The 12,112-nt window shown below is 41.7% G+C and overlaps 1 protein-coding gene across 3 annotated transcripts in view; it reads left to right on the top strand.

The window, feature by feature from the left end:
• The window catches only part of ARB2A (ARB2 cotranscriptional regulator A), a 266,094-nt gene that overhangs the window by 5,446 nt on the left and 248,536 nt on the right, over positions 1-12,112 (top strand). The window lies entirely within an intron of this gene.

Raw genomic sequence — 12,112 nt, 5'->3', positions numbered from 1 at the left:
TAAACCCATGTTAAGAAATAAGATGTTGGGTAAGTGGACTGAATTTAAATAAAAACAGGCACCACAGTCAAAAACAAAACTGGAAGTATTTTCAAAGGAGAAATATGTTAACAGGAAGACTTGGTAGTGAAAGAGCCATTATATAAAGGCATTATGGAAATACGATGAAATGAGGAATAAGTAGGTGTGCTCATGCACACAATCTGTATCTCTCTTGAAGAATAATAGTCCATGTAGTGAAAGAGTATCTCCCCACTGAAGCATACGATTAAATCTTGTGAAATAAAATCTGAACGACTGGGAATTGTGTATCTGTATATTGATAACTCCCAAGCTGCAAGGCTGTGTTAACATAGCTGCCCACCTCCACATCAAGGAGAAATATTTCTGAGCAAGCAGAGCCATCAAAATCAAAGCTGTTAAAAATGCAAACTCGTGTTTGAGACGTGCCAGTCAATAAGTCAAAAATCAGGGGAGGTTTCAAGATACTTTATTTTAAATGTTTGTATTTTGGAATAGCGAAGTTTGAAATTTAGAAGAATAAACTATTTTCTATCACAATGATACTTTGAGTCCTCCTTTTGCTTTGTCTGTATTTCTTTCTTGCCCATATGGGCAGTTCAGGCTAAAAAGTTTCCAGGCAGCAGCTGTATGTCCCTGCCTTGTTCTGTCACCTCCGTTGCACCAGGTAATGAACCGAATCTGAGAATTGATAAGTTAAAAGTATGCTCTTAAAAAAAAAGGAGAGGGAGGGGAAGAAAGAAAGGTGTTTTTTTGGCTCAGATCAGGGCCCTGTTCTGGTTTAACTCAGATCTGATTCCCTGAACTGGTTCGCTCTGCATTGCTACAAACAGTTCTGTCAGCACAGCTGAGGGGGTAGCGTGGGCAGGGGGTGGGACCGCTTAAGTCGTTTTGCAAAGATATGTTTGGGAATATGTCCTTTGATTCTAAGACCTGGGGGCAGGAACGGTCTTTGTTCTGTATTTGTTCTCTATGACACAGTGGGGTACTTGTTATCTGTCCGGATGAAGTCGAACACAGCTTTCCCTTGGGTTGGATTTAACATTTCTCAGCATAAGAAATTGTCCTCAATTTTTAGAAATTTCAAGCATGTTCTGATAATGGCAGTATGAAAGCTCCAGGTTATCTCACTCGGTGTTATGTCCACTGTGATAATGAAACTTTTATTTCCAACAAGATGCAATAGATGCTTAAGCACCATGCTAGGTGAGATTTCCTATCTGTAGCATGCCCCAGCTAGTATCCTGACTTGTACTTTATTTCTTAAGACATGATTTTCTGTTGTCAGTGACTCAGAAACAGACAATGACATTTTTGGCACACAGTGCCATTTGTTCTCCATTGTTGCTCTTTCTAAAGAGGTTATATCTTGATTTCTAGCATTACATTCATGTGAATCATCCCACCAGCTTCACTAATATCAGATAGGTTGAACATATGTTCCTGCAGGAGTGCTTTAAGTTTTTATTCATTATCTTCCCAACATCATTCTGTGGGCAATTAAAAGATTTTTTTTTTAATTTTTGTCTTTTTATTCTTTGTTCTGTTAGTTCTATTCTCCTTGTCTTTCTTTCCGGTGAATATTTATGTAGTCATAAAAATCAGGATAACTGCCTAAGGAGTAATCCTTGGGAGGACCACACCAAAATAACCAAGTTTGAATTCCTGCCTGTGTGAGATAGTTGGTCAAGGGAGGAGGGGAGGAGTAGAAGAAATACGCTGAGTTGTGAAGTCCAGTTCCTTAATGATAGCAACCCGTACCTTCATTTTCTTGGGATGAGAGAGATTACCTTGTTTCTATCAGACAAAAATTGAATTTTTCAAAGCTAGTAGCACATTCCTTTGAGAAGCTCAGATTTTGCCTCCCCAGTAATGTCCAGCAGAAATGTTTAACAGAACATCATTTAGAAAATTCCTGAGAATGACAGTCTTTACAGAGTACTACTACTAACAGCAACATAAGAAAGCTTTATGTGTGGGCTAGTGTTGAGCTATCCAGCTTTCCAGAACAGGAGCATGGTATAGATGACACAGTATTTATTCTTTGTGTGCTTGTTCTAAGTTGCATTTATCTGCTGTGCTATAGCAGTATAGGATGGCAGATAAATACATTTTAATATTTTACTTTATGGGAAATGCTGGTAGATATAATTCCCAACAAAAATTTACGGTGAGGGTGATCGAACAAGGGGATGGGGCCCAGAGAAGTTGTGGAATTGCATGTGTTCAGAGCTTCTCTGGACAAGTGCCGAAGCTGCCTGTTCTGGTAAAACCTGCTTTTTCAGATTGGACAAGGGGACCTCCAAAGGTCCCTTCCAGTATGCATGATGCTGTGGTGCAGTGCCTCTGAGTTTTCAACTGGAAACACGATGTTTGGCAAGGCCTACTTTTGTGTCAGGTATCAACTTCAGTTTTAATATGTAAAGATCTCCAGTGATCCTACCTGTAGAGGGTGTGCTGTGCCCTTTCTGTTGTTTGGACATGTCTACCAGCCACAGAGCAACTGAGTGTGCTTGTTTCACCTATGATGCCTGCGGTGAGGGTGACCAGGAGAAGTGGACATCGAGGACTTTGGTCTGAGAAAAATACTCGGTGGCTGTGTTACTGCTGGGCTTGTTCTGTTAGGGCTGAATGAATGAAACAAGGGGACTGGAGTAGAGTGGACGAGGGGAAGTTTGGAACGAGGAGTTGAGTTGGCAGTATCTCTGTGAAAGCACTTGAAATGAAAGGACGAATGAGGACGCCTTGGGGAGGGGGTGGGATGGCACTAGAAGCTCTTGGGGTGGAATGAAGCCAAGTGGGACTGGGAACTTGTGAGAGAAATAGGAGAGGATGATTGAGAGGCACTTAGATGTGGGGGAGGAGGAACTGAGGATGGCAGAAACATTAGGTTCATACTTAAGGCTCAAGAGTGGAGGGTCAGACAAAAAACTGAATAACTCCTTACCAAGTGAGCATCTTCATTCTGTGCATTGACAAAGGCAGAAATGCAGTGGAAAAAAACCAGATATGATTATGTCTTCTGTATTGGGTTTGTGTGGCAGGGGTTTGGTAGCAGGGGGGCTGCAGGGTGCCTTCCGTGAGAAGGTGCTGGAAGCTTCCCCATGTCCCGCAGGGCCGACGCCGGCCGGCGCCCAGCCGGACCCGCCGCGGGCCAAGGCCCAGCCCGGCAGCCGCGGTGGCAGCGCCTCTGGGCAAGGGCTTTGAGAAGGGGCAAACTGAGCAGCAGCAGCACAGAGAGCGCTGAGAAGAGGTGCCAGCAGCCCCTGGGCACGGCCGGGGCAGGGAGGGAGGAGCGGAGCAGGTGCTCCAGGCGCCCGAGCAGAGGTTCCCTGCAGCCCGTGGGGCCGAGCACGGCGAGGCGGCTGTGCCCTGCGCCCAGGGAGGCCCGCGCCGGGGCAGGGCATGTGCCCACGGGGGCTGTGACCCCGCGGGAAGCCCGCGCTGGAGCAGGATCCCGGCGGGACCTGCGGCCCCACGGAGGACCCGCACCGGAGCTCAGGGGCTGCCCCGCGGGAAGGACTCACGTGGGAGAAGTTCGGGGAGAACTCTCTGCGGTGGGAGGGAGCCCAGGCTGGAGCAGGAGGAGTGTGAGGAGTCCTCCCCTGAGGAGGAAGGAGCCGCACAGACAGCGGGTGAGGAGCTGACCACAACCCCCATCCCCATCCCCCTGCGCCGCTGGGGCAGAGCGGGGAGAGAAATCGGGAGTGAAGTGAGCCCGGGAAGAGGGACGGGTGCGGGGAAGGTGTCTGAAGATTTGGGTTTTAGTTGTCATTACCCTACCCTGATTTTGACTGGTGGTAAATTAAACTGATTTCCCCAAGTCGAGTCTGTTCTGCCCATGACGGTAACTGGTGAGTGATCCCTCCCTGTCCTCATCTCGACCCAGGAGCCTTTCGTTGTATTTTCTCTCTCCTGCAGCTGAGGAGAGTGATAGAGCAGCTTTGGTGGGCACATGGCATCCAGCCAGGGTCGTCCCACCACACCTTCGTTTTGTTAATGACTTTGATGATGATGGTATAAAAAGTGCATTGTTAATTTGACAGAGAGTACCAGGCTGGGAGAGGATTCAAGTTCTTCGAAGAATAAATATAGAATTTCACATGACTTAGAGAAATTAGAGAAACAACATAAAAGAAATAATGCTGTTTAAAAGGACAAATGGAAAGTACTGGGCTTAGATTAGATAGTTCCCTACATAAATACAAACTAGCAATAATTCTAGAAAAAAGAATCCCATTTTTTTTAGGTGAATCATACTCTGAACATGCGTCAATAGCACTGTGCTGTGCAATATGGGTAATCAGACTTCTGGGATGTATAGTTAGAAGGGACATATTAAACATGTCACATAATCTCACTCCACATTGCTTGGGCTTCATCAGTTTTTGGGCATCACATTAAGAAACAGTTTGACCCCATGGGAGAGTCTTCCAGGGGAAAGCAACAAGAATCTTCAAAAGTCTGGAATAAAAAAGTGTGATGTGGAAAGGCAGAGAGCGTAGTTCGCTGAGATGAGAGGGGACTAAGACATGAAAGCAGTCTCCAAGTATGGCAGGGGATGCTGCAAAGAAAAGGGCATAAACTTCCTAAGAGTCAGGAAGTAAAGGGCTCTGGCAAGAGTTAGGAAAAATACTCTGCTGAAAAGGGTATATTGAAATTGGAATAGATTTCTGTTTACAGCTAAAATACTCATACTCTGTCAAACAGGGGGTTTCGTTGTCGGTAATACTGGGGGAAGTGGTTTCTCTGTCATTGCTGGAGAGTGCACTACCACCCATCTTGCATGGAGAGAAGAACTTCAGCTTTGGTGGGGGAAGTTTCCTCTTGCCTTCCATTCCTCAGGGATGTCAACCGCAGTTGGGGGAAGTAGAGCAAAAGGTCTGATGGTTTGGGTGTCCATTGGGGCACAAGAAGAGGTTCAAGCACGAGCTTAACTAGCAACATGAACTTATCTTCAGGGAGGTTGTGGAGTGTTCATTATGGCTATTTTTTGGAAAAGAATTTAGGTAAGACCACACTGGACAGAAACTTAGATAGAGTTGACACTAGCTTAGAGAAGTAGGAGAGAATGAGCTGACTTCTTTCCTCTTTTTTATTTTTTCCACATTGTTTTCATAAGACTGGAGTTTAGTGCATGGGTGCTGAACTAAGTTTGTTCAGGCAACCTTAATTTTGGTATTTCCTGATACCTGTAGACTTGACAATGTTTTAATAGTGTCTGGGTAAGGAAGACACACAGATTAAGCATATGCTCTCATCTATGGAAACACAATATGGATACTTTTTAAGGTTTTATCCATCTGCAAGGTGGTTTTAACCAGCTTGAAGGTGTTCTAATGTTCTTAAAAGAATGGTTGCCAGTAGAATGAGTAATATCCAGTGTTGTCAGCTTTCACAGATTTGTCATGGCTGTGACCCTGATGCTTTTGACAGTTTCATGATAATGAATTTTGGCTGGTTCACATGCATTGAAGAATCGGAATCAGAAATGAATTCCTAAGAACACTAAACTGAAACCCCTGGCACCACGAGCTCTTAATTCTTGCTCAGCCACACGCTGCTCATAATGATTCTCACATCCCTTGTTAGAAGCTGTTCATTGCTATTGTGGGAGGTAACTAAGATATGTGTAAATACACACACACACACACACACTTTTTGTGTATTCATCTGTTGTGCAGTTTAAATTTTTCTTATCTTCAAAGAACAGCAGAGTGGTTGAGGTTGGCAGGGACCTCTGGAGATTGCCTAGTCCAACCCCGTGCCCAGAGCAGGGTCGTCTGGACCAGATTACTCATGGGCATGTTCACTAAGTTTTGAGTATCTCCAAGGACAGAGACTCTGTACCTTTGTGGGGTGCCTGTTCCAGTGTTTGCCCACCCTTAGAGTAAAGGGTTATGTTCAACGAGTTATGTGCAAATGTCCAGTTTGTGCCAGTTGCCTGTTGTCTTCTCCCTGGGCACTCTTGGCTCAGTGGTCTTTCCTCTCCTCATCAGGCTTTTAATTGGCATTGATAAGGCTCCCACCCACCCACCTTGAGCCTTCTCTTCTCCAGGCTCAACATCTTTCTCCTCGGACATGAGATGCTCCAGGCCCTTAAATGACTTTGCAACCCTTTGCTGCTCTTGCTCCAGTATGTCCGTGTCTGTCGTACTGGGGAGCCTGGAATGGGACACAGCACTCCAGATGTGCAGAGTAGAGGAGAGGGATCACGCCCCTCAACCTACAGGCAACGCTTTTCCTCAAGCAGGATGTCATTGCCAGGGTCTTCTTCACTAATTTCTTTCTTCAGGTCTCATCTTAAATTTTTGAGCAACCTCAGATATGTGGTCTAGAAAATATTTCCTACTTTCTTCTAAAACATGGTTTTGTTCCCTTTCCAAACTACAGTAGCTTGAAATAATATTCGTTAGTTTTGTGAAGTTTCAGAAACAGTAGCACAAAAAGCGTACCCATTGGAATGGAGAAATTTGCTTCAGCTGATTCTTGCAAGATTGAGAGATATTTTGAAGTTGAGTAATTTTTAGGTATAGACTTATTTTGGTAGTTGATTTCCATGTAGTTTGAAGCTTATCCCTAATTCTCATGGTAGTTAAAACACCTGGCGAGTTAAGACACATTTTACCAGGAATATAAGACTGATATTTCTCTGCTATACTCGGCTTCGTTTTAAAGCACTTAAATCCTAATCTCATAATTTTGGATGTGGAGTTCGTGCTGCTTAAGTTTTTAGGTCCTTTTGGTTTTGAATGTCTACAAGGACATTGGTCTGTCCTCTGCCTCCTCCCCATTTTATTATTTTTTTTATTCTTTATCAGATTATTTTGTGGCAGATTCCACATTTGTACCAAGTCTGCTAAAATTCATTTATGTCAAGAAAGTATATATTTTGTCAGCATTGCTGATCTTTTATTAACAAGGTTTGGGGTTTTTTTTTGAAAAATTGCTTTCCATCTGCTTTTCACCCTCATTTTCTTGGCTTTTTTTTCTCTCTCCTTTGTCATGGTTTACAGTAGAATTTAGTAAGAAAGCATGGAGAGTCTGAAAATTTTGGTTTCTCTTAAGATTTTTCTTTCTCTTACTTTTTCCTCCTTCTCGAGCACAAGCGATTTAGGACAAAAGGTTTTTGCTTCTTCAGAGTACCTCACATCTTTCAGCTGTTGTAACTGAAATGATTCTTCTGCTGTCATTTTGCAGTGGGTTAAAAACATAAAGGATTGGAGGGTTGGCTACATTATTATGGGGATGGATTCTTGCAACTTTTTTTTGCTGTGGTGTTCTTGGTAGTTGATAAGGTATTTTTCGTTGCAGGTTCATTTTGTTCTGTGTTTATACTGCTAATATGACCTTATAGTGCTTGGTACAGCCTTCATTTAATTAAAAAAAAAAAAAAAAGAATTCTTTTTTACATAAGGATACTTTAAAGATGGTGCTATTTCAGTGCGGATTTTATTGAAAACTATCAGTTATGTGAGATAATGTTTGTAATGCCTATAATGTGCTTTTCAGGAGTCTCTTGTTGCAATCAGTGAGGCTGATGCTTGTCTGTATTTTTTCCATGCGACACACTGTGTAACGTATCTCTGCTTGTGTTAGTTTTTATGCGGTCTTGGGAAGCAGTATGATCAGCTGCTTTAGAGTTTGATGTAAAAATAAGAAATTTTAACATGGACACGCCTTAGTACACAGTTATTTTGTTTACATGACTTTTTAGGGTTATACATTACCAATCTGATCATAAGGTGACGTGAAGGTAGAATAATGCAGTGGATTGTTTACCCTTGTCCTGTAATTACTGTTCTTTTATCGATAAACGCTGTTGTAGCTGTTACATTTTTCAGCTACCATGCTATTCAAATCAATGAGTTGTCTTTAACAGCAGCATTCCGTCTAAAAAGGCATCTTATTGCAGCCTGGAAGAGTTATGAAGTCCACTACTTCCTGTAGCTTAATGGTTAGTCATTGTCTTTTCTGAGAGTGATTATTTATTAATGTTAACCCAAAGAGTGATAAAAGAGGTCTTAAGAGAAGTCCTTTGTTACTCATTTTAAATAATGATTTGGAATGATAAGGAAATCCTAGATGTTGAGAAAAGTGTTGATGGTGTGTCAGTACTTGGTAGAAGATAATGGTTCATCCAGACAATAACAGTTTAGCTGACTGTCACAGCTTGGGTAAAATAAGGGGATCTAATGGAAAAGTCTGTTAATAAATAATTAAATGACAGAATAAACTCTGTTCAGATAATGGAGTTTGCTTGATTACAGCTACTGCTTCAGTATAATAGTTTTAAGATTTTGTAAAGGGAGTACTTTAAGATAAATCTCATTCAAACTTGAGGACTCACTATCAGTAGAACAGCCACGTCATGAGGCACTTAATGTCTTTCTGAAAAAGTTTTAAGTAACAGTTTTTAGGAGTGGTAGTCTTTCATAAATACTGCTTAGGAGTGATCTTGGGAAGTAATATTAAATCGTTACTGGTAACATTTGGTTTAAAACCATGATCAGTACAAAAAATAGTGAAGAATTTGGTATTATCCAGTTATTTGGCAAGTTAGGTTTACAGTCTAAAAAAACGAAATTAAAAAAGCAGGTCAGGTTTTCAGAACTGAAACAAGTTAATCAGGAAAAATGGGGAACTTCCTGAGAAGCTGCCACTCAAGAGGTGTTTGTCCTGTGTAGTTTGGCTTGCATAATGCTGTCAGTTGGGATTTAAAAATGGAAGGGGATGGAGAAACTGGAAAAAATTGCTTTGAGTTAGAATTAAAATTTCATAGAGAGAGACTCTGCTAAGCTTGTTTCGTTTGCCAAGACAAAGAGATGGAACTTGACTGTAGGATCTAATCAAGTAAGGGGGAAGTAGAGGGACAAAACTTAACATACAAAGGCAGAGTAGTAACTAGTGTCTGAAACCTGAAGCCAGAGTAATTCAAACTGGAAATGAAGTACGAAAGACAGTGACTAGCCTTTCAGACTATCACATCAAGAGATGGACTCTTTAGCTCTTAGTAACTTGTATTTGGGAGTGGATGCCTTTCTGGAAGAACTGCTGTGGTTAAGCATGGGTTACTGGTCTCAGAATTTGTTAGCTGAAGGAAATAAAAGGCCTCTGATTACAGGAAGTAATTCTAATCGATTTTGTGGGCCTGTCTGGCCTGAAAGCCTGAACCTTCCAAGGAAAAATAATGAATTTTGGTCATGCTTTTTTTTTATCAAGCTGAGTTGCATCTCCAGGCCTTTTCTTCCTACTCATTTGCTGCTTTCATCTGCGCCTTTGAGTCTGGCAGTACTTGGCTGAACTCTGCTCTGTCACATATTCTGCACCGAAAAAATTTAAGACAGTTCTCCTCCTTAGTAGGTATTCATTCAGACTGGTGGGAAATGTAATGTTTTCCACAAATAGACAGTTTTACAAGATTAGTTTAGAATGATTGATGAAGTTTCTTTAGCCCTTGTCTTGCAGTGGTTACTTCCAGCACAGAGTGTTTAGGCTTGAGACTAAACCAAACCATTTCATACATCTGTTCAACATCACTGTTCATGTAAGAGGTAGAATTTTAATATTTTCAAGGACCGTGTTTCGGTAACTTTGCTTAATAGCATGGCAAATAAAAGCTATCACTATGACAAAAGGGCCCAGAATAAAAAAAAAAAAACAGTTGTTCCCCAGTTTTTTCTTTTGGAGTTCAAATCACAGGTGCAAATGAAACTGCCACATTCATTGTCATAATTATCATCTGTATTTGTACACAGCAGTAATTCGTCATCCATCATGCAGAGTGGAAGACTGGGCTGGCAGGAATTGCCTAAGTTATGACAAAGATACGTGCTCTGCTGAAAAGGAGGTGGAGGTGCTGTTGGTTGTCAAGCTGAACAATGCCCTTGTGAGCGTGAAGGCCAAGGGAGTCCTTTGTTCTATTGGTATGAGTTTACCTAGGATGCTGTCTCTGGTTTGTTCAAGAGAGACATTGCAAACTTGGAGGAGGTCCAGCAGGTGGCCACCAGGATGATTAGTATGCCACAAGGGTGATTAGCACGTTGGGAGACTTGACATTTGGAGGACAGTTCAAGGAAGTTTGTAGAGGAGGGAAGGTTTGGAGAAATTGCGTCAGTCATCCAATACCTAGAAAGCAGTTGTGGAGGAAGAGTTGTTTTCTCTTCGCAAGGGTGCGTGGTGAGAGGAGAAATTTCATCTGGCTATAAGAAAATCTGTTGGAAATATTGAACACTGGAGTAAGTTCCTTAAAGGTGTCGTGGAATCTCCCTGACTGGAAGTATTGAAGGCTCATCTTGGCAGCTTCTCAGCTTACCTGATACAAGTTCCTGTAAGGCCTAATCAAGTAAGGTCTGACAGAAGGTTCAAGACCACATCGTTTCCAGAGATCTTTTCCAACCCAGGCTGCCCTAGGATGCCACGGCTAGAGCTGTTGGCAGTCATGGCTCTGGGCAGACATAGCAAGGTTGTAGACTGGGCAGTAGCAGAGCCGTCTAAAGTCTGATTGCAATTACTGACTTAGGCAATTAATGGAATATTTTAAATACAAATACTAGATTTTCAATTTTTAAAGCTGAACCAGTAAGGAAAATTAAATTCATTTGCCTTGCTTTTTTTATCTTTCTTCTTTTCAGTTGTTTTGTAATAGAAGGTAAAGGAAGATCTACCGATGTGAAGAAATTAAAAACACAGGCATGATGCAGTCAGAATTTTAAGATCAAAATTTAAACTTTGAACTAAAAGGATAGTGTGTTTACATTTTTCACTTTGTTCATATATATATATATATATATATATATATATGTAGTGATGCTTTATGACAATCCAGCAGCAGTTAATCTGTGGACTGAGTGTGTTTTACAGGGCCATTTGCTTTGCCCGCCAGGTAGTTGAGATGAAGCTTATAAACTTCTTGGTTCAGCTGGCGAGATCATGTAAGATGCCTCTCAGGTAGAGGGCAGAGCAAAGACATTTGAGATACTATATTAGTAAAGCTGGGAGAAATTATAAAATTAAAGAAATGGGTGTCCTACAGCAGGAAGAGCTGTGAGCAGAGCTGTAAAGGCAGATTTTGTGAGGCGGTCACTGCCTCAAAGAGGAGGTACATACAGGATGGGAATTTGGGATATTTTGATGAACTGATGACTTCAGTGGCCCTGCATTCTCATTTCAGTTCTGCGTGATTTGATTCCACATAGCATCCATCTATTTTAGATATTTCTGTGTCATCAGAGTATCTGCGCTAGAAGCAGAGTAGCCAGGTGGAGTAGTGATATTTATTCTTTGTGTGTGCACGTTCTGGGAGGTGTTGGAGGAAACAGGTATGTCTCAGAAAGCTGGGTGCACTTCTTACCCTTCCCTAGTCTCTTTCTGTGCACCTCCTCAGCACGGAGTCTGCAGTAGAATTAGAAATACCTCTCTGTGCACGAGGATCTGGGCTACAGAGCTGGATTCACTGCATTTCCAGCTGATTTGTCTGTCTTCTTTCAGGAGTCTTCAGTTAATGGTGGACAGCCCTTCTGAAAGTTGAGCTAGTACTTAAGAGCAAAGAGGAAAGGAAAAAAAAGTGATTTTAAAGTACTGAACACATATGCATATGTCTAGGGTTTTTTAGTAGCTTTTGATGGTAGCCCAAGCACAAATCATTTCCCTAGAGTTTTCTAGTCTCTCTTCTTCTGTGGCTGTCCTGCAGATTACTTTGGTGTCTCTCCTAAGAGAAGGCTCTTTTAACAGTCTTCGAGTTTTTCTGTGTTCACAGGTCTTTTTTTCTCCTAGTTGACCCATGGGATTGCTTGAGAGAAGATGACATTTAAAAAAAAGATTAAACATTCTGGCTTTGTCCTGTAACTGCTTAGTATGTACACAGATGATGCTGTTGAGAGTCAGTCTTCTCCACCCCATCTTTCAAGTCAGAATCCCATTAAAGCCAACAGTCTAATCTCATTAAAACCAACAATCTACTGTAATAATTTTAAAATTTCCTCCAAAACAGCTTTTTTTTTTTTTTTTTTAATAAACTATCACAGTGCAATTCCAGGTATATTATGAATTAATATTGTGCCAAGTCCTTGTGACTCATCCTTGCAATGTA

Source organism: Athene noctua, chromosome Z, assembly GCF_965140245.1.
Source record: "Athene noctua chromosome Z, bAthNoc1.hap1.1, whole genome shotgun sequence".
Taxonomy (NCBI): Eukaryota; Metazoa; Chordata; class Aves; order Strigiformes; family Strigidae; genus Athene; species Athene noctua.
This window is presented reverse-complemented; position numbering and strand designations above follow the sequence as displayed.